General features: G+C 47.5%; 1 protein-coding gene across 4 annotated transcripts in view; it reads left to right on the top strand.

Annotated features, from left to right (window-relative positions):
- Positions 1–20,927, top strand: part of MECP2 (methyl-CpG binding protein 2) — a 75,768-nt gene that overhangs the window by 41,444 nt on the left and 13,397 nt on the right. The gene's annotated exons all lie outside the window — the stretch shown is intronic.

Genomic DNA, 20,927 nt, shown 5'->3' with positions numbered 1-20,927 from the left:
ACATTTAAGGCTAACCCTCTGGAACTACTTCAACTGTATCTAGCAAGTTCTGATAGTATTGTCACTTTAAGTTAGCCCAAAGATATTTTAAATTTTCTTTGTTTCTTCCTTTGACTCACATATTATTTTAAAATGTGTTTTTCAATTTCCAAGCACATGGCTTTGGGTTTTTGGTTTTTTTTTTTTTTTCCTAGTTGCTCTAGAAAAAAAAATTGACTGCATGAGGTGGCTCACGCCTGTAATCCCAGCACTTTGGGAGGCCGAGGCGGGCAGATCACCTGAGGTCAGGAGTTCGAGACCAGCCTGGCCAATATGCCAAAACCTCGTCTCTACTAAAAATACAAAATTAGCCGGGCATGGTGGCACACACCTGTAGTTCCAGCTACTCGGGAGGCTGAGGCAGGAGAATCACTTGAACCGGGAGGCAGTGGTCACAGTGAGCCAAGATTGTGCCAGTGTACTCCAGCCTGGGCAACAGGAGCAAGACTTCGTCTCAAAAAAAAAAAGAAAAAATCAACTTCTAACTAAATGGCACTGTGATCAAAGAACTTGGTCTGTGTGACACCAGTTCTTGCAGTTGGTTGAGAAGTGCTCCATGACACATTATCCACAACCAGTGGACAGAATATGTCACCACCAAGCATGGGTGCAGGATTCTACATATATTCATTACCTCTGTCTTATCCGTTTGTTGTGAAAGTATTTTCTCTTCTTACTGTCATTTTGTTTACTTGATTTATCAACTGATGGAATACGTGTTAAAACCTACTGTGGTGATGGACACATCAGTTTCTCCACAGAGTTTGGTCATTTTCATTTTATTATTTATTTTGAGGCCACATTTTCAGTTTTAGATACAGTTTCACATTCCTGGTGTATTGAACCCTTTGGTATTATGAAGCGACCATACTAATATTTTATTATTTTTTTAATTATTATTTATTTTATTTATTTTTCTTTTTTTTTTTTTTGAGACAGGGTCTCCCTCTGTCACCCAGTCTGGAGTGCAGTGGTGCAATCTCAGCTCACTGCAACCTCCGCCTCCTGGGCTCAAGTGGTCCTCCCACCTCAGCCTCCTGAGTAGCTGGGATTACAGGCTTGCACCAGCGCGCCTGGCTAAGTTTTTGTATTTTTAGTAGAGACAGGGTTTTGCCATGTTGCCCAGACTGGTCTCAAACTCCTGGGCTCAAGCAGTTCACCAGCCTTGGCCTCTAAAAGTGATGGGATTACAGGTGTGAGCCACCACGCCCAGCCATCCCAGTTTTTTATTTTCCTCCTTTCTGTGTCTTTATGCATCGGTGAGGTGGAGCTTTTGAAAATGTCAGATAGCTAGATTTTTTTTTTTTTTTTTTTTTTGAGACGGAGTTTTGCTCTTGTTGCCCAGGCTGGAGTGCAATGGCATGATCTTGGCTCACTGCAACCTCCACCTCCCAGGTTCAAAACAATTCTCCTGCCGCAGCCTCCTGAGTAGCTGGGACTACGGGCACGTGCCACCACTCCCGGCTAATTTTGTATTTTTAGTAGAGATGTGGTTTCACCATGTTGGCCAGGCTGGTCTCAAACTCCTCACCTCAGGTGATCACCCACCTCAGCCTCCCAAAGTGTTGGAATTACAGACATGAGCCACCATGCCCAGCTGATAGCTAGATTTTTTTTTTTTTTTTTTTGAGACGGAGTCTTGCTCTGTTGCCCAGGCTGGAGTACAGTGGCGCGATCTTGGCTCACTGCAAGCTCCGCCCCCCAGGTTCATGCCATTCTCCTGCTTCAGCCTCCAGAGTAGCTGGGACTACAGGTGCCCACCACCACGCGTGGCTGATTTTTTTTTTTTTTTTGTATTTTTAGTAGAGACGGGGTTTCACTGTGTCAGCCAGGATGGTCTCGATCTCCTGACCTCGTGATCCACCCGCCTCAGCCTCCCAAAGTGCTGGGATTACAGGTGTGAGCCACCGCACCCGGCCTCGAGATTTTTTAAAAAATCCATTGTCTGTTTCGTCCTTTAACATCTATTTGATTTCTGATGTATTTAGATTCATTTATAGCGTATTTGTGCATTCTATTTTTCCATATTTTCTGTTCTTTTAAATTTTCCTTCTCCTTTCTTGCCTTCTCTTAGACTTTTAAAAAAATTGTAGTAAAATACACATCACCTAAAATTTACCATTTTTAAATGTACAGTTCAGTGGCATTAAATACAAATTGGAGGCCAGGCATGGTGGCTCATGCCTGGAATCCCAGCACTTTGAGAGGCTGAAGTGGGAGGATTGCTTGAACCTGGAGGTCGAGGTTGCAGTGAGGTGTGATCACGCTACTGCTATAGCCCAGGCAACAGAGTGAGACCCTATCTAAACAAACAAACAAACAGAAAAACAGATTGGCATCACACAGTGTGTGTGCTGCTGTGCTGTGCTGTATCATTTAACATTAAAACATAAACATCAGCACTGTTATGGACTGAAGGTTTGTGTCCCCCAAAATTCCAATGTTGAAGCTCAAACCTCCAATGTGATGTTATTTGGAGATGGGGTATTTGAGAGGTGGTTAAGTTTAGATGAAATCAGGAGGGAGGGTGGGTTTCCCATGATAAGATTAGTGTCCTTATAACAAGAGACAGCAGAGAGCTTGCTTTCTCCACCATGTGAGTATGCAATGAGAAGGCAGCCATCTCCAAGCCAGAAAGAGAGCCCTCACCCTGAATGTGCTGACACCTTGATCTTGGACTTCTAGCCTCCAGAACTGTGAGAAATTTCAGTTGAATAGGCCCCCCAGTCTGTACTATTTTATTATAGCCTGAGCAGACTAATACACCCATGTTATGAAAAGCTATAAACATCCCTTTAAAGGCCACCTAACCCGTCGTATTACCTCATGCATCTTCTCTGCTGAGCTTTCCAAAAGAGTGGCTTAGGCTGGGCATGGTGGCTCATGCCTGTAATCCCAGCACTTTGGGAGGCCAAGGCGAGTGGATCACCTGAGGTCAGGAGTTCGAGACCAGCCTGACCAACATGGAGAAATCCCGTCCCTACTAAAAATACAAAATTAGCTGGGCGTGGTGGCGCATGCCTGTAATCCCAGCTACTTGGGAGGCTGAGCCAGGAGAATCACTTGAACCTGGGAGATGGAGGGTGCAGTAAGCCGAGATCGTGCCATTGCATTCCAGCCCGGCCAACAAGAGCGAAACTCCATCTCAAAAAAAAAGAGTGGCTGGCCGGGCGCAGTGGCTCACACCTGTAATCCCCGCACTGTGGGAGGCCGAGGTGGGTGGATCACGAGGTCAGGAGTTCAAAACCAGCCTGGCCGAGATGGTGAAACCCCGTCTCTACTAAAAATAGAAAAACTAGCCAGGCACAGTGGCAGGCGCCTGTAATCCCAGCTACTTGGGAGGCTGAGGCAGGAGAATCGCTTGAACCTGGGGGGCGGAGGTTGCAGTGAGCCGAGATGGTGCCACTGCACTCCAGCCTGGGTGACACAGCGAGACCCCGTCTCAAAAAAAAAAAAAAAAAGAGTGGCGTATGTTCCCGGTCTCCACCTCTCATTCGCCAGCCCCTGTGACCAAACCCCTGGGATTAGATCTCCATCGGGTCCCTCCCGTCACCCTAACCTCACATGCAGTGGTTCCTGAGAAGCTGCTGTTTATCTGATCATGGGATCCAGCAGGATCTGAGGGCTCATTCACTGAATCTGTACTACCCAACAAGGCAGGCTTGTCCTTACCCACACTTTTCAGGTGAAAACTTAATCAGATTCAAGCGTTTATCTTAGTGGCCTCTTCGTGGTGTGTGATTTCCTTCTTGCAGCTCTTTACTGGCTAAAACTCTTCACTGGGAGTTAAACCAGGTGTGGTCCTTGACCCTCATCATTTTGTCCCATCTCCTATGCTGGGCTCTGTATCCTTGTCTCCAAGCAGTCTCGTGTGACAGGGAAGTTACCTATTATTGTATGGTCCCCTCTTCTTGTCACCTCTGGTGTGGCACTTGTTCCATTTCTTGTTCAATGAATGTGATTTGTGAATGTGCCACATCTGTGGGAGGAAGGCAGTTCGCAGCAAGAGTTGTAGTTCCCTTGCTTTGCCCTGAGGGCCAGGACTTTACACTAGATGTTTTTGTTGCATTCCTGCACTCATAAAGTACACGTAAACTCAGAGGTGGTGTGTTAAATGCTAGAACTTAATGAATTTCATGAATATCTACAGATTGTTCCCTCAATATGCCTCAATATTGAGGCATATTGATTTGGGGGAGCACAGACAAGTCAAGGTTGATGTGCATCTGCTGAACACGATCTTAAGTTGTTGAAGTAGGTATTATTAATGAACGAACGTCTATTTTAGCTCCAAGAGCCCCTGGTCTTCCAGAAGAGACTCCCAATGATCTTCCAGAAGCAGCTGGGCTTCTTTTGGTCCTCCCCCACCCAGGTGCAGTCCCGTTCTCCCTGCCTGGGTGAGTTTGATTCCTCTGCCATGGGATAGGCTAGGCTGCTACCTCTTGAGCCTCTTCCACCAGGCCATCCATTAGGTGGCGACAGAGAGCACTAAAAGGAACTACTATGGAAATAAAACTTGTTTTGCTTCTTGGGGGGGAAAAAAAAAGAAAAAGGCTTGTGGGGCGTGTGTGCATTTTAGTCAGATTTTACTGTGCAAAATATTTGAGAGATTTCTGCCCTCTTTTCTCCCTTCCATTCTTCTCAACCCACTGCCTGCCCTACCACCCCTGTCTCCTTCAAGATAAGGTAGATCAGAAGACCAAATAGACAAATGCCGTGTCCACTGTTTTCTGTCACAGTTGATAGCCATACCAGTCACCCAAGCTGGAAACCCAACAGGCCCCTGCCCTTCACTGCCCACATCCAAGGGAGCCACCAAGCCCCACAAATTGTTCCTTTAACTGTTTGTCCCTCTTTTGTCTTCTGTCATCCCTTCTACCACTGTCCTGGTTCAATCCCTCATCTTGCTCTGGGACTCCCATGATAACTTATGATCTTTCCTCCACCTCTCTATCTTCCACACAATCCGTATCATCAATCTCATTCCCCTGCTTTAAACCCAACAGTAGCACCTGGTGTTTGAGTGACATCAGGGCCCCTCATGTGGCTCCTGCTTCTCTTTGTGGCCCCTTCTGTTGCTGCTGCTTTTCTCATGGACATAGCCCTCAGCAGTCCAGGACTGCTTGTAGTTCCTCCCAGGTACCATGTTTCTTGCACTCCTGGCCTTTGTCATTGGCTCCCCTGCCCAAGTCCCCTTCTCTTCTCCTTTCCTTCCCCTGTGGCCTTGCCTTGTCCTGCTTATCCTTGAAGACCCTGTCAGGTATCTCTTCCCCAAAGAGCCCTGCCTAACCACCGCCCCCCTCCCCCCCCCCGCGACACACACACCTGGGTTAGGCCCTGCCTCTCCACGCCTGTGCCTCCTGCCAAGTCCTCAGCGGTCTCTGATCCCATGTGCCTCCAGGCATGGCATAGGGGGGCTGTGACACAGCCTCTCGGCCCACAGACCCCTGATTGTGGGCTTGCTCACTGCCCCAGTCAGTCCTCTTATTGAGGATTCCATGCCAGTTCCTGACTCCAGCACACACACGCATGTAGACCGCCCTCCTAGTGCCTGGCTCCTTCCCTGTCTCTTCTGCCACTCATTCCCATGGTCGTATCCTGGAGTTGGTCATCACTGGAACTCCACCCACGGAGTTCTAACTTAGCTCTGCCTATGATGAGGACTTACTGTCTTCCCAGCTTGCAGTGTCAACCACTGTTTGATGCCCCTGGGACTCCGTTGGTCTTCCCTCCTCTTGTGAACTGTGCCCATCACCAGACGAACTTGTTTTAGAATTTACCATCGTAACTGAGCTCCCTTCAGCTCATACCTCCTCGGCTCCTGCTCAGTCTCTGTTTCTCCTTTTAGCCAAACTCTCTAAGAGTTCTCTCCACTCATGGGCCCTCTTCTTGCCTGCTGCTCCTTGCTCAGCTTGCTCCATGAACACTTGCTTTTCCACATTCCATGAAATAATCTTAACAGTCATCAGTGGCTGTCACTCCTTCTCAGCCCTTTCCTTGTGTCTCTTCTGGTACCTCATACTCTCCAGGTGGCCATCTCACCTCACATCTTGAACCCCCTCTGGGTTTGGGAGAATTCTCACCTCACGAGTTGATGGGAGGCCAGGCGACCTCTGATTGTAGTCACTGCAAATGCCAAATGCTTATTTGCCTAGCTTCCCTTTCGGTCAGGGCAGCAGTTGGCAAACGGTATCTCAAGGGCCAAGTCCGGCCCACTGCCTGTTTTCGTAAATGAAGCTTTACCAGGACCCAGTTCCACCCTGCCCTTTGTGCATTGTCCAAGACTGCTCTCCTGTACAACAGCAGGTGGGCTGGTTGTGACAGATACTGTCTGGCCCACAAGGTGGAAAATACTATCTGGCCCTTTACAGAAAGAAATTACCTGAGTTCTACACGAGGGTGTAGGTATGTACCCTGGCCTCTGCCAGTCAGACTCACATGCTAGGAGGAGCAGGGCCAGGCAGGAGAGCCGTGTCTCCTGGCATTGGGGCTGCAGGAAAGACGAGCTCCTAGGCCACAGTGCCAGTGGCCAGTGCTGCTGCCTTGCAGGGTCGCACAGGCAGTGCTGGCTGTTTGGACTGGCTTGGCAGAAGGATTTGAAGTATTGTTCCTAGCCAACTGGACTCAAACCTGTTCCTCCAACCGTCTAGGGATTCTCTTATCATCCAGTAGCCTTTTCCCCCTAGTTTTAAAAATTGCAGTAAAATACACATAAAATGTACTGCCTTAACCATTTTTAAGTGTACAATTCTGTGGTATTGAGCACATTTATATTGTGCAACCATCACCACATGCATCTTCAATAGCTTTTCATCAGTCCTTGTCTGCATAAATCAGCTAGAGTTGGTTTCTATTGATTGCCACCAATAATCTTGACAGATATGTCTGATCTTCCTTCTCTGCACTGACTCCTCTTTTTCTGTCTCCTCTGCTGATTCTTTCTCCTCTTCACAACTCCAAATAGCAGGGGGAGGGTTGTTTACACTTACATTCAGCACGCCCTCACCCGCTTGCCTGGCTCTTCAGACCTCTCCCCTGAACTCCAGATTCATACATCCAGCTGCCCTTTAGGCCTCTAGAAAGCTAAATACCTCAGTATCAAAAACATGAGAAACAGAAGTCAGAGTCTTGGATCTCTCGCCCTTTCCCTGTCCCAGTACCCTTGCCCTTCAGGGATGGCACCTAGACCAGCTCCCTGCGTCCCTGCCTAGACTCTGCAGTAGTCTCACGTGGCAGACCCGGAGGTCACTCTCCTCTCTGGATGCCCTGCGGACACTCCGGTTAGCAGGCAGTGTCCAGCTGTTCCTTCAGCTGGCCTCAGCTGCAAGAGCCTCCTCACCCAAGGTCACGCCATTTCCAGGACAGCACCCTGGTGACTGAGCGAGGTGAGGGTACAAGGCCCTTATAGGGCCTTCTCTTTGACTTCTTCCCACCTCCCTTTATGGATGTCAGTTCCTGATGAACATCTTACACCCCAAACCGTGACCCAACATCTGCTTCTGCAGAGCCCCCCTGTGGCATCTTGTGCCCTCCTGCCCCACTCCCTCTACTCTATATCTTCCCATAGTTAGAATGGGCTTTTTTTTTTTTTTTTTTTTGAGATAAGGTCTCCCTTTGTCACCCAGGCTGGAATGCAATGGCACAGTCACGACTCACTGCAGCCTCAACCTCCTGGGCTCAAGCAGTCCTCCCACCTCAGCCTCCCAAGTAGCTGAGACTACAGGTATGCACCACCACACCTGGCTAATTTTTATATTTTTTGTAGAGACGGGTCTCCCTATGTTGCCTGGGCTGGTCTCGAACTCCTGGGCTCAAGCAATCCTCCCGCCTTGGCCTCCCAAAATGCAGGATTACAGGTGTGCACCAGTGTGCCCAGCCTCAGATGGGCTCTTTGAAAAATGTTTATTAGATCAGGTTACTCCCTTGAGAAAAACCCTCTCAGATTAAAACCCGAAGTCCATTACTTAAAAGCAGAGCCAGCTTCATGGGCCTTTGTAACTGCCCATGGGCTTGCTGGAACCCAGGCTTGGTTTAATACTCTACTCTCACCATCTTAAAATTCTTAATTTTTGAACAAGAGGCCCTGCATTTTCATTTTGCACCAGGCTCCACAAATTGTGTAACTGGGCCTGCCTCAGCAGCCACATGGAACATGATCCCTCCTTGCCTATTTGAGCTCATTCTCTACCATTCTCTCCCTTGCTCACCTGGCTCCCACTGCTCCTGCTCTTCCTGGAACTTGCCAAAATGTTGCTAGAGTCAGAGCCTTGGCTCTTGCTGCTCCTCATTGGCTGGACCCCTCTTTACTTGACCTGCTCCCTCACCACTCACTTCCTTCAGATCTGTGTTCAGATTTCGTCTTCTCAGAGAGGCTTTTGGCCCCTGTCCATCTCTCTGAATTTACCTCTGACCTCTCCCCCACCACCACTGCGCTAAGCTGCCTCAGAACTTTGTCGACATTATGTCTGGTCTTCTGATGTTTCCCCCTTGGAAGAATCCCAAGGTGCTTGGAGAATGCTTTCTTTATCCTTGAAGTTGAGTAGGTTGACTAGAGTCTGGCTTGCTATTGAGCATTCTTTATCAAATTGTCCTGGGAACATGGTGTATTCTTTCAGTCTGCAGATGTAGTCGTTGCTGTTTCAGGTCAGCTCTCTTATGGATCTTTGACAGCATCTTATGTTCCATTTGTTGAGTTCTGTACTTCAGGGACACAAATTCCTTATGTTGGATTGTCTTTGTCTCTCTTCCAATGCTATTAGCTTTGCCGTAATTGGTTTAGCTTTTGTCTTTTTCATCTGCATTCACTTTGTCTAATTTGATTTTCAGCTATGTATATTCTGTTTCTGGCTGTTTTTCAATGTATTTATTAGTTTCATAATGATGTGTTTTGGTCTGCAGTTTGTTTCTCTAGGTTGGAAATTTGTCTTTTCATCTTATTCTGTTTTATCATCCCATCTTTGAACTCTTTTATTGGGAACATGTTCTTATGAAGTTGTGGGGAATTTTTTTCCCTTCCTTGTGTATTCTCTTCTTGGTGGGAGACTTTGCCTTTCTCGTGCCATCTCCCTCCCTGGGCCTCTTTTTTTTCTTCTGGCCATAATATGTTTGCCTAGTTACCATGTCGCTTCTTTTCATCTTGGCTCAGGCTTGGATGGCTCTGCATAGTCGTTCTGTTTGCTTTGAGACAGTGGAGGAATTCTTGGCTCTCTCTTCCCAGTTTCTTGGCATCTTCTCTTGCTGTTTTCCCCTCTGAGCTATCGCGTGCAGGCTTGTTATCTTGTATTCGGAGAGAATTTGCACGCTGGAGGGAGCTGCAGCCATGTAGTCTTCAGTCCTATCTGGATTCTTCTCTTTGTTCTAAGAACTGTGTTGGATGTCTTACTAAGGCTCACTCTAGCTGCACGAGGGATGTGTGTGCCATTTCCATGGGGATAGGGGGCACCTCAGTCTCTGGGTGGTTCCATAATCTGTGTATACCTAAGAGCAGTTGCTTCCCACAGAGCTGGGCTGGCTCACTGGGCACTTTGCCATTTCTCCTGCACCTCCCAGCTGGAGTTTCTGGGTCTAAAAGGAAAAAGTGAAGGACTCCCACTTGGTTGCTTCTCTCCAGCTTACTGACTGCAAATTCCCAGGGCGTTGCCCGCTCCCTAGGGTGGTTTCTGGGGACGGGGCAGGAGCCTGGCTTTGCTGCTGCTTTGTCCTCTGGAGTCTTTTCTCAGACTGCTTTGAATTACACCCCTTTCCTTTGTGTGCTGAAATCTTCCCTTCACACTCTCCTTCCCCGCCTTTCTTTTGTGTCTTATCTTACTAGGACTGGAAGAGGGCAGTTGTGCAGGAGGTCTGCATCTAATTCCCTAATCCATGTGAGAGTGCTCCTGTTGTGTGCTTTGTGACATTATGGTGAGAAATACTCCCTAGAGCAGTGGCTACCAGAAGGAAGCCATCCCCCCCCTGCTCACACACACACACACACACACACTCCTTCTGGCTGTCCTCAGATGCCTATTCTAGGTAAATGTCAGATTCCAAAGAAAATCCAGTTGAGATCTTTTTTCTTTTTTTCGAGACGAGAGTCTTGCTGTGTTGCCCAGGCTGGAGTGCAGTGGCACAATCTCGGCTCACTGTAACCTCCGCCTCCTGGGTTCAAGTGATTCTCCTGCCTCAGCCTCCCAAGTAGCTGGGACTACAGGCGCGCACCACCACACCCGGCTAAAATTTTTTTGTATTTTTAGTAGAGACAGGGTTTCACTGTGTTGGCCAGGCTGGTCTCGAACTCCTGACCTCGTGTTCTGCCTGCCTCAGCCTCCCAGAGTGCTGGGATTACAGGCTTGAGCCATCGTGCCCGGCCTCCAGTTGGGATCTTGACTGGAATGACTGGTGTTCAATCATTATAGTTTCCACCTAATTTGTATTTGTACACAGGACAGTTACTAATTTGTGGGTACTTGTTTGATCCCCAGTCCCTAGAGTTGTTTATGGGGTGGAGCTTCAGTCCCTGCTGCTTCCCCTGTGGCAGCAGCTGGAGTCAGGGTGGGGACCCAGGGTGCTGCTGGCAGATTCTTGAGACAGGTAGAATCTCCTCTATATCGGTGTCTCTCTCTGTCCCAGCAGTGCCCAGGAAAACCTGGCCAGCCTGTCACTGACCTCTCCACCTAGGGCACTGGTGGTTCAGGTCCTTCTGTTTGCCACCGGCAAACCGTACTTCTGCCAGTCTGGCTCTTAGGCCCGGTTTCTCTGATCTTGCAGATTTTCTCGGGCTCTGCTACGGAATCCTCATACCTCCGGCAGGTCCCTCTTTTGCCCATGTGTTTAACTGTGGTGGAATCGTGTGAGAGCTGCTTCTCTCGCGTGGATCCCAGCCACACCACATTCTACAGCGGTTCCTCTGAAGGCATTGATAGAGATATTTCCTCCTGTTTTGCATTTCGTTGGTCATTTCAGTAGAATCAGGGTGAAATAAACATGGGGGCTCAGATGTCAGCATTACGAACCAAGTACGTCAGGCAGGCTGATGTGGACTGACCTACACTAGTGAGACGCAAGATGACGAAAACAAGGGCACTCACTCCAAGTTACTGATGAGATGTTTGGATCAAATGAGCCAGTCCTTAAGCAGAGTTCTCTAGTAAAAGAGATCTCCTTTCTGCCCTTTCTTGTTCCCCAAAATGTGTTGCCTTCATGGTGAAAATTTATTTTGGCAGATTTTCTCTTCTTCGATAAAAGCAGCCAACACTTTGTTAAAAGTCTGTGAAACTTATTTACATGAAGTATGCAAAGGTAAGAAAAAAACATTATCAACAAGAAATGGAGAAAGCCAGCAGCTGAGGACAGAAAAGTCATGCACAGTGTCAGTGTCTATGGAAACAGGCCACTTGGACCTTGAGGACTAGGTATTTGGAATTGGAGGCGAGCTTGGCCTGGTGAGTCTCTAACCACTTGTGTGTAGGATCAGTGTGAGAACTCTGCTAGAATATAGAGGCAAAGATGCAAGGGGAAATCATTGGAGAAGTTACCAGGGAATGATGAGCTAATCTGAAAAAAATACATGTTTCTAAGTTGGGCGTGGTAGCGCATCTGTAGTCCCAGCTACTTGAGAGCCTGAGGCAGGAGGATCGCTTGAGCCCAGCCTGGGCAGCACAGCGAGACCCTGTCTCCCTAAAAAAAACTTTTTCGTTGTTTTGTTTTGGGATTTTTTTTTTTCCTGGTCTTTTTTCCCCCTTTTTGTGAATAACGGGATCTCACTATGTTGCCCAGGCAGATCTCGAACTCCTGGGCTCAAGCAATCCTCCTGCCTCTGCCTTCCTAAGATTACAGGTATGAGCCACTGTGTTAAGCAAAAAAACTTTTTTAAATGAAAATCATTTTTTAAAAGACAGGCTTTCCAGGGGAGGGTATTATTCCACTTATATGAAGTGTCAACAGTAGGCAGATTTGTGGAGACAAATAGATTAGTGGTTACCAGGGGCTGAGAGGAATGGGAGTGGGGAGCAACTGCTTAATGGGTAAAGGGTTGTCTTTGGAACTAGAGAGTGGTGATGGTTGCATGACATTGTGAATGTACTAAATGCTATTAATGATAAATTTTATGTTATGTGTATTTTACCACAATTAAAAAAAAATGATCAAATGCCCTCAGAATAGCCAACAACCTTCCACTTGGCTAAATGCCTACTCATTAAACTTCTTGAACTAAATTCCTTTCTGATTGTCATGGTTATTGTGTCCTGGGCTTCAGAGTTTCACATTCAGGTCGGCTTGGTCCAGTCTGTCATGTATCACTATAGGTCCCCACATTGGCCTCTTCCTCAGACGGACAGCCCATCTATCTGCCAGGGCTCTGTGCCACAGCCAGATAGACTTGCTCTGAGACAGCTGTGTGGGCTCTGAGCACTGGCCAGGCATCACAAAACCTACCTTTATGATTTAGAATAATTGGTGGTCAGCTGCTGTTTTAATGTTTTTTTTTTAATTTAGATATAATTCACATACCATGAAATTTACTCATTTAAAGTGTACAATTCATTCTTCAGTATAATTCATAGGCTCACAGAAAAAATTGTTTAAAAATAAAATGTGCGATTCAGTGTCTTTTAGTACATTCACAGAGTTGTGCAACCATCGCCTCTGTGTCATTCCAGAACACTTTCAGCACCCAAAAGAAACCCCAGACACAGTAGCAGTCACCTCTTATTACCCGCAGCCCCTGGCAACAACTCATCCACTTCCTGTCTCTATGGATTTGCCTATTCTGGACATTTCCTATAAATGGAATTATGCACTATTTGGCCTTTTGTGTCTGGCCTCTTTCACTGAGCGTAATGTCCTCAAGGTTCATCTGCATTGTAGCATGTGTCAGAATTTCTTTCCTTTTTGAGGCTGAATGATATTATATCCTATAGATAATGAGGTTTTGATTATCCACCCATCCCTTGGGATTGTATATTTGGGTTGCCCCCACCATTTGGCTGTTGTAAACTGTGCTGCCATGAACACTGGTGTACGGATATCTGTTTGGTTACTGGTTTTGGTTTTTTGTTTGTTTGTTTTGGTTTTTTGAGACAAGGTCTTGCTCTGTCGCCCAGGCTGGATTACAGTGGCACGATCTCTGCTCACTGCAACCTCCACCTCCCAGGTTCAAGCAATTCTCCTGCCTCAGTCTCCTGAGTAGCTGGGACTACAGGTAGCACTCACCACCATGCCCGGCTAAATTTTTTTGTATTTTTAGTAGAGACAAGGTTTCGCCATATTGGCCAGGCTGGTCTCAAACTCCTGACCTCAGGTGATCCACCCACCTCAGCCTCCCAAAGTGCTGGGATTACAGACGTGAGCCACCGCACCCGGCATAGTTGTGGCTTTTTGAGAGTGTATGGCTAGGAGTAAAATTGCCAGGTCATATGGTAACTCCATGTTTAACATTTGAGAAACTGCCAAACTGTTCTCCACAGCAGGAATTTTTTAACCTGTATGTGGTGGGCTTGTGTTTCGGTTTTCATTTTACACATCTATAAAGATGAGATTTGCTGTATGGCACTGGTTGCCTGTATTTGGGGAGGGTTCTGCTTTTGGTTGGCAAGAACTGCATTTTATTTAAGCTTTGCAAAACATAACTGGTTTCTCGCATCTTCTCAAAAGTGGAGGATTAAGAAATGGACTGCGAATTCAGAGCAGGGCAGCTGAACCTCAGGCTCCACCCTTGTAGCCTTCAAGCTGAACCTCATTCTCTCTTGCTCCCTGGAGACCACTGAGACACTCTGCCTGTGCCAGTTTGATTTCTCACATTTTTAAAGGGCCGAAGCTTGTGTCTCAAAGTGCTATAGCCTTTATTGATTCATGCAGAGAAGCCTCCTTGATTCCGTGATTCTGCAGCTAATACTGGAAGTAGAAAGAATTGGAAACACCATCTGGATGACACTTTAGGGTGGAAGCAGCCAGTACAAGGGGGGGCTAATTATTTCCTCTGGTCCCAGACTGTTCACCTGGAGCTGTAGCCACCACCCTGCCCTTAGGTTAACTGCCTCGAGTGGTAGTTTAGCTCTTTGTGCTGTGCCGAGGGAAGTGAAAGGTGCTGAGAAATGCCATCTCCTGAAAGTGGCGAGCATGAGTGAATTTACGAAAGGTTGGGATATTGCTGGGGCTCTGGAAGTTTCTCTGGAGCTCACTTCAGGGGACAGGGAGGGGGCTGGATTCCAATTCAAGTGAAAAATACCTTTCATTTGCCTTGTTCACCTGGCTTTTTTGCCTTTTTGTAAAATCTGAAAACCTCAGGGATTGAGTAGTCTTTCCTTAACTGCAGTTGCCTGGCTGGCCACACCTGCCAGCTGTTGCTTGTACCCCTGTAATTTGCACGGCCTTCCGGGCCTTTCTCACAAGATCACTGCAGGTCACATTCATGAGGAAAATGCAGGCAGTTCCTGCCATCAGACCCCTCAGGATGTCATGGTTTGGCCTGAAAACAAGATTCCTGCAACTCTAATTTTCCTTTGCTAGATCAAATGAAGGATTTGATCTAATGTTTGCATTCTAGCAGCAAAATCATTGAATATTTTATTTCTTAAGAGCCTTACTTCATATTTTGTAGGTATTTTAAGATTTTGTAAAGGCCTTTCTGCTTCAACGTGTGATGTGTGCATTCTTAGAAAAAAATCTTGTGTTCTGTAAATCACACAATAAAAACATGAGTTCGTGCAGGAAAAACTGGGGTGGGGTGGATCACTCCAAACTTGTGTGGTGTGGTAACTGGAGCTCACTGATGAAACCATGAACAGTTCTGGCTGAAAGAACCCCACAGTACACTGAGGTCTGTTGGCATCGCCGCCAGCACCGCCCCGGTCCCTTTGTGCGCGCCACCACACCTGGCTAATTTTTTATTTTTAGTAGAGACGGGGTTTCACCATGTTGGTCAGGATGGCCTCGAACTGACCTCGTGATCCGCCCACCTCAGCCTCCCAAAGTGCTGGGATTACAAGCGTGAGCCTCCGTGCCCAGCCTTCAGCTTTTTTTCTTAATGTCTTTGTGTAATATGAAGGCATTCTCTTTAATTGTTAAAAAGCTTGCCTACCACTGCTTCAAAATATTACTGTCAGTTGGCACAGCTTCCGATTATATTGATGTCATCTCCCTCCTTTTAAACATGTTACCATATTGGCACTGTATTTCCCCTAGCCCATTGATCACTTGAGAGTTAGTCATAGTCCTCGTGCTGTTTCACTCCTAAACGTTTAAGCATGCCTTTCCTAAGAGCAGACAGTACAGTTAAGACACTCAGGAAGTTTAGCAATGAGCTAACACAGAACCTTACATTTCTCCACATACCCCATAAATGCCTTTTTTAGAGCCTTTGAGCCTGGAATGCAGAGTCCAGGACTGTGTGTTGTATTCGATTGTGTCATCCCTTCAGTCTCCTTTATCAGAAATGTTCCCCCACTCCCTTGTTTTCTCTCATCATCTTGAGGAGTCCAGACCGTGGTTGCATGGCACGCCCTCTCTGGACTCTTCCTGCTGTCTCCTCATGGTAAGCTTCAGTCTCCTACTCGTGATGCTGGTTCATCTCAGCAGCACTGAGGGGCCTGAGCTCAGTTTGGTCGTGTGTTAAGGTGGTGCCTGCCAGATTTCTCCACAGAAAAGGGCCCCGTACTTTTATTTGCTCTTCAGTCTGTGTATTCCTTCCTTTCTTGCCAGCTTGTGGGTGGCTTCTCTAGCAGCTTCTGTAAGATACTCAGTTTGGCAGTTGTAGTTGTTTCAGCAGGAGAGGTGTCTGCATACCTGACCACCACATGGCTAGAAGTCGATCCATCCTCTGGCGTAACCATCCTCCATGCTACTGTCCCTGGGGCACTGAGGCCGTCCTCAGTGACTTCCTCCACCTCATCTTCCGCCATCTCCAAGCCACCAGTGTCCAACGGACTACTGATATGTCCCAAACTCATCATTTGTTTATTCACCAATTCAGAGCCCACCTTTTTTTCAGCACTGAGCTAGCCTCTCGTTGCTAGAAGCTTACGGTCGAAGGTCTCCAGCCATCAGAAGAAGCACGTGGAGCGCTGCGTCCGTGTTGTGGTTATTCATCCAGCATGTGTTGAGTAAGGGTTGCACCTGTGCCTGGCATTATGCACTGAGCGGGGAGATGGGGGTTGGCACGCACAGTGGGGTGTTGTAAGTACACTGAGGGCTCGGGTGCCCTGGCTTATAGAGCAGGGAGGGAGGCAGGAGCAGGGAAGGTGTCTCAGAAGTGCCATCTTTTTTTTTTTTTTTTTTGGGAAATGGAATCTTGTTCCATCGCCTGGTCTGGAGTGCAATGGCACGATCTCAACTCACTGCAGCCTCCGCCTCCCAGGTTCAAGCGATTCTCATGCCTCAGTCCCCGAGTAGCTGGGACCACAGGCGCACACCACCACGCCCGGCAAATATTTTGTATTTTTAGTAGAGGCGGAGTTCTGCCATGTTGGCCAGGCTGGTCTTAAACTCCTGGCCTCAAGTGATCTGCTCACCTTGGCCTCCTAAGGTGTTGGGATTACAGGCATGAGCCACTGCGCCCGGTCTCGAAGTGCCATCTTAAGTGAACCTGAAAGATGAAAGTTCTCCAGATGAACCTGAAAGTTCTCCAAATGAAAAGGTGGGAGGGGGTGACAGGGTTAGGCCCAGAGCCTCTGGTGACACAGGGTGGGCATCATTGGTCACTTTTTCCTCGAGGGAGGGGCGTCACACGGGTGATAGGGTGGGAGCTATAACCATGTTGATAGTGCCGCCTCTGCCCATCTGGCCTGGCATGCCCTGAGCCCTCTGTCCCACCTGTGGAACTCAAGCCCTGACAGCCCACTCACTCCTGATTCATTATCCACACCCCTGTGCTTCCGCTGTGCCTGGAGCAAGCTTTCTTCAGGGGGAAGGGAGGCTGGAACTACGTTGTAGTTACCTATTTGTCCTCCCTTCCAAACTGTGAGTTCTTGGAGGTGGAAGGATGCTGCAGGATCTGGCTCAGGACGAAGGCAGTTGGTGAACAGACACGTGTGTTTTTGACTCACAGTGATCTCAGACAAGTTCCTCTGTCTAGTCGAACTTCTTTTTTTTCCATCTGTAACACTCAGGAGTTGAATAGGTGGTTTTTCTGAGGATACTTCAACTGTAAAATGTATGAACTTGTGAACTAGCTATTTAGTTCTCCTCGTAATCAAGATTGTGTGTGGGGGGGGGGGTTCTGATTAGAGGGAGGATGAAGAGAGGTGTATGGGGTTTTTTTTTTTGTTTTTTGTTTGTTTGTTTGTTTTTGAGATGGAGTCTCACTCTGTCACCCAGGCTGGAGTGCAGTGGCACGATTTCGGCTCACTGCAACCTCTGCCTCCTGGGTTCAAGTGATTCTCCCGCCTCAGCCTCCTGAGTAACTGGGATTACAGGCATGCACCACCATGCCCAGCTAATTTTTATATTTTTAATAGAGATGGGGTTTTCGCCATGTTGGCCAGGCTGGTCTCGACCTCCTGACCTCAGGTGATCCACCTGCCTCGGCCTCCCAAAGTGCTGGGATTATAGGCATGAGCCACCATACCTGGCAGGTTTCTTTGAAAAAGTTTGTGTTTCGGCAAACACCATAAACCCCCTGGGGGACAGCCGTGGGGAGTCACCTGGCACCCTAGCCCAGCCTCCCTCCCTTGGGTCCTGCAGTGAAGGCTTAGTGAGGGTGTGCAAATGCCCAGGTCACCCTGGGACTGGGCAGGCCCTCTGGGCTAAGGGTAAACTCATTTGGAATACCTGTTTTCTATCATTGTTTTTTATTTGTTAAATTTAAAGGGTACAAGTGCAGTTTTGTTGCGTGGATATATTGTATAGTAGTGAAGTCTGAGCTTTCAGTGTAACCATCACCTGAATAGTGGACATTGTACCTGTTAAGTACAATGTCTCATCCCTCACCCCCTCCCACCCTTCCCAGTCTCTCCAGTGTCTGCCATTCCTCACTCCGTCCGTGTGCACATGCTATTCAGCTCCTGCTTCTAAGTGAGAACGTACGGTATTTGACTTTCTGTGTCTGAGCTGTGTCACTGAAGACAATGGACTCCAGCTCCATCCACGTTTTTTATCATTTTTACCTGCACTCCACACCCAGCACAATCCAGGCTTCTTTGTGGGTTTTTTGAAATTTGTCTTTAATTATAAAAGTAGCAGCCAGCAAATTAACAAACACCCATGTGCCTTTCATTGCACAGAATTGAAAATCATCATACTATATTTGCTTCAAGTAATTTCCATTAGAAAGAACTAGAATATTACAGTAGAGTTAAAGACCCTTTATTTCCCATCTTCAGTGCTCTTAAAAGTTCATTTAGGGCCAGGCATGGTGGCTCACACCTATAATCCCAGCACTTTGAGAGGCCCAGGTGGGTGGATCACCTGAGGTCAGGAGTTCAAGACCAGCCTGGCCAACATGGCAAAACCCCGTCTCTACTGAAAATACAAAAATTAGCTGGGCGTGGTGGCGCGCATCTGTAATCTCAGCTACTCGGGAGGCTGAGGCAGGAGAATCGCTTGAACTCAGGAGGGAGGCAGAGTCTGTATGCAGTAAGCCGAGATTGCGCCACCACACTCCAGCATGGGTGACAGAGCAAGACTTCGTCTCAAAAAAAAAAAAAAAAAAAAAGTTCATTCATTGTACACTTAGAAATAGTTAAAAAGGTAAACTTTGTTTTGTGTGTATATATATGTGTGTGTGTGTGTGTGTATTTTTTTTTGAGACATACATGTGTCTGGTTCGTTCGCCCAGGCAGGAGTGCAGTGGCATGATCAACGGCTCACTGCAGCCTCAACTTCCTAGGCTCAAGTGATCCTCCTGCCTCAGCCTCCCGAGTAGCTAGGATTACAGGCACACACCACCACGCCCAGCTAATTTTTTTTTTTTTTTTTTTTTTGGTAGAGACAGGGTTTTGCTATGTTGCCCAGGCTGGTCTCAAACTCCTGAGCTCAAGCGATCCACCTACCTCACCTCCCAAAGTGCTGGGATTACAAGTGTAAGCCACCACACCTGACCTGTTTTGTATATTTTACCACAATAAAAAGCCTTTAAAACCCCAAGCAGACAGTTCATTTTCATTCAGGCCCAACTCAGAATCTGATCACAGCGGGGTTTCCCCCCTTTCTAGCGAGTAGCTGAAGAACTGTTTTCTCTCCTTGATGGTATAACTGTCGCTGTGGGTGTTGCTCCCCCGCTGCTCCAGTGGTTTTGTTTTTGTTTTTGTTTTTTGAGACGGAGTCTTGCGATCTCAGCTCACTGCGACCTCTGCCTCCTGGGTTCAGGCGATTCTTCTCCCTCAGCCTTCCACGTAGCTGGGACTTACAGGCACCTGCCACCACGCCCGGCTCATTTTTGTATTTTTAGTAGAGACGGAGTTTCACCATGTTGGCCAGGTTGGGCTCGAACTCCAGACCTCAGGTGATCCACCTGCCTCAGCCTCCCAAAGTGCTGGGATTACAGGTGAGAGCCACTGCACCCAGCCGGCCCCTCAGTCTTTTCCTTCTCAATCAGTGGCACCACCATCTTCCCAGGCTTTGGACATGGTCCCTGACTCACCCCTGCCCCTCACCCCACACTAATCCACCAGCGAGCTCTGTTGCTTCACCACCTAGACCAGCCCCAAATCCTCAACTGCCCCCACCCTGGGCCACACCTGGACCACTGCTAGAGGCCTCTCATGGGCCCTCCCTGTTTTTCTCTTGCACTCCCCGGGCTTTCTGGCACAAGATGCCCCAGAAGCAGAATCACATATCTCTCCTGGGAGCCAATCTAGTGTGTTTACTGCCCCTGGAGTGTTATCGTTGGCCTTAGAATATGTCCCACTACAGGTTTCCAGAGCACTGTAGTCAAAAGTTATTTGAAATAAATCTTTTCTCTGTGGTATATTGTCAATTTGATATAGAATTAAATTTGTTTCTTTTCTTTTTTCTTTTCTTTTTTTTTTTAAGAGACAGGGTCTCGGCCAGGCGTGGTGGCTCATGCCTGTAATCCCAGCACTTTGGGAAGCCAAGGTGGGTGGATCGCCTGAGGTCAGGAATTCAAGACCAACCTGGCCATCATGGTGAAACCCCGTCTCTGCTAAAAATACAAAAATTAGCCGGGCGTGATGGCAGGTACCTGTAATCCCAGCTACTCGGGAAGCTGAGGCAGGAGAACGCTTGAACTCAGGAGTCGGAGGTTGCAGTGAGCCGAGATCACGCCATGGCACTCTAGCAAGACTCTGTCTCAAAAAAAAAAAAAGAGAGAGAGAGAGAGAGACAGGGTCTTGCTCTGTCGCTCAGGCTGGAGTGCAGTGATGTAGTCATGGCTCACTGCAGCCTCAGACTCCTGGGCTCAAGTAATCCTCCCGCCTCAGCATCCCAAAGTGCTGGGATTGTAGGCTGAAGCCACCATGCCTGGCCCAAACTCATTTGTTTTTATTTGCATTAAGTGTAATAAGGTTTTGTTACTTTTAGTTTGAATTTTATTTTGGGTAATATAAACATTTACATGATTCAGAAGTCAGAATTACACTGAGGCATGTTCAGCTAGGCCTCACTCCTGTGCCTGTACCCTCACCTTTTTCCCCCTACCCCATGCAGGGAATCAATTTCATTAGTTCCTGGTGTGTCCTTCCTTAATACCCCCTTCTTTCTTTGGTAGAATGCAGTAGATATGTTTGCGCTTTGCTCCCTTTGCTTCACAGTGGATCCTGGAAATCACTCCATCGCAGTTCTTAGAGCTCTTGTTTAGTCCCTTTGGATCTGCACAGTACTCCAGTGTGTGGGCGCACCATAAGTTTATTCAGCAAGTGCCCTGATGATAGGGATCGGGGGTATTGGAAGCCTTTGGCTAGTAAAAATAATGTTGTAGCAAATAACATCATGCATATGTTCTTTGAGATTTCTGG

This window comes from Gorilla gorilla, chromosome X (assembly GCF_029281585.2).
Source record: "Gorilla gorilla gorilla isolate KB3781 chromosome X, NHGRI_mGorGor1-v2.1_pri, whole genome shotgun sequence".
Taxonomy (NCBI): Eukaryota; Metazoa; Chordata; class Mammalia; order Primates; family Hominidae; genus Gorilla; species Gorilla gorilla.
The sequence above is the reverse complement of the archived record's forward strand: the minus strand, read 5'-3'. Positions and strand labels throughout refer to the sequence as shown.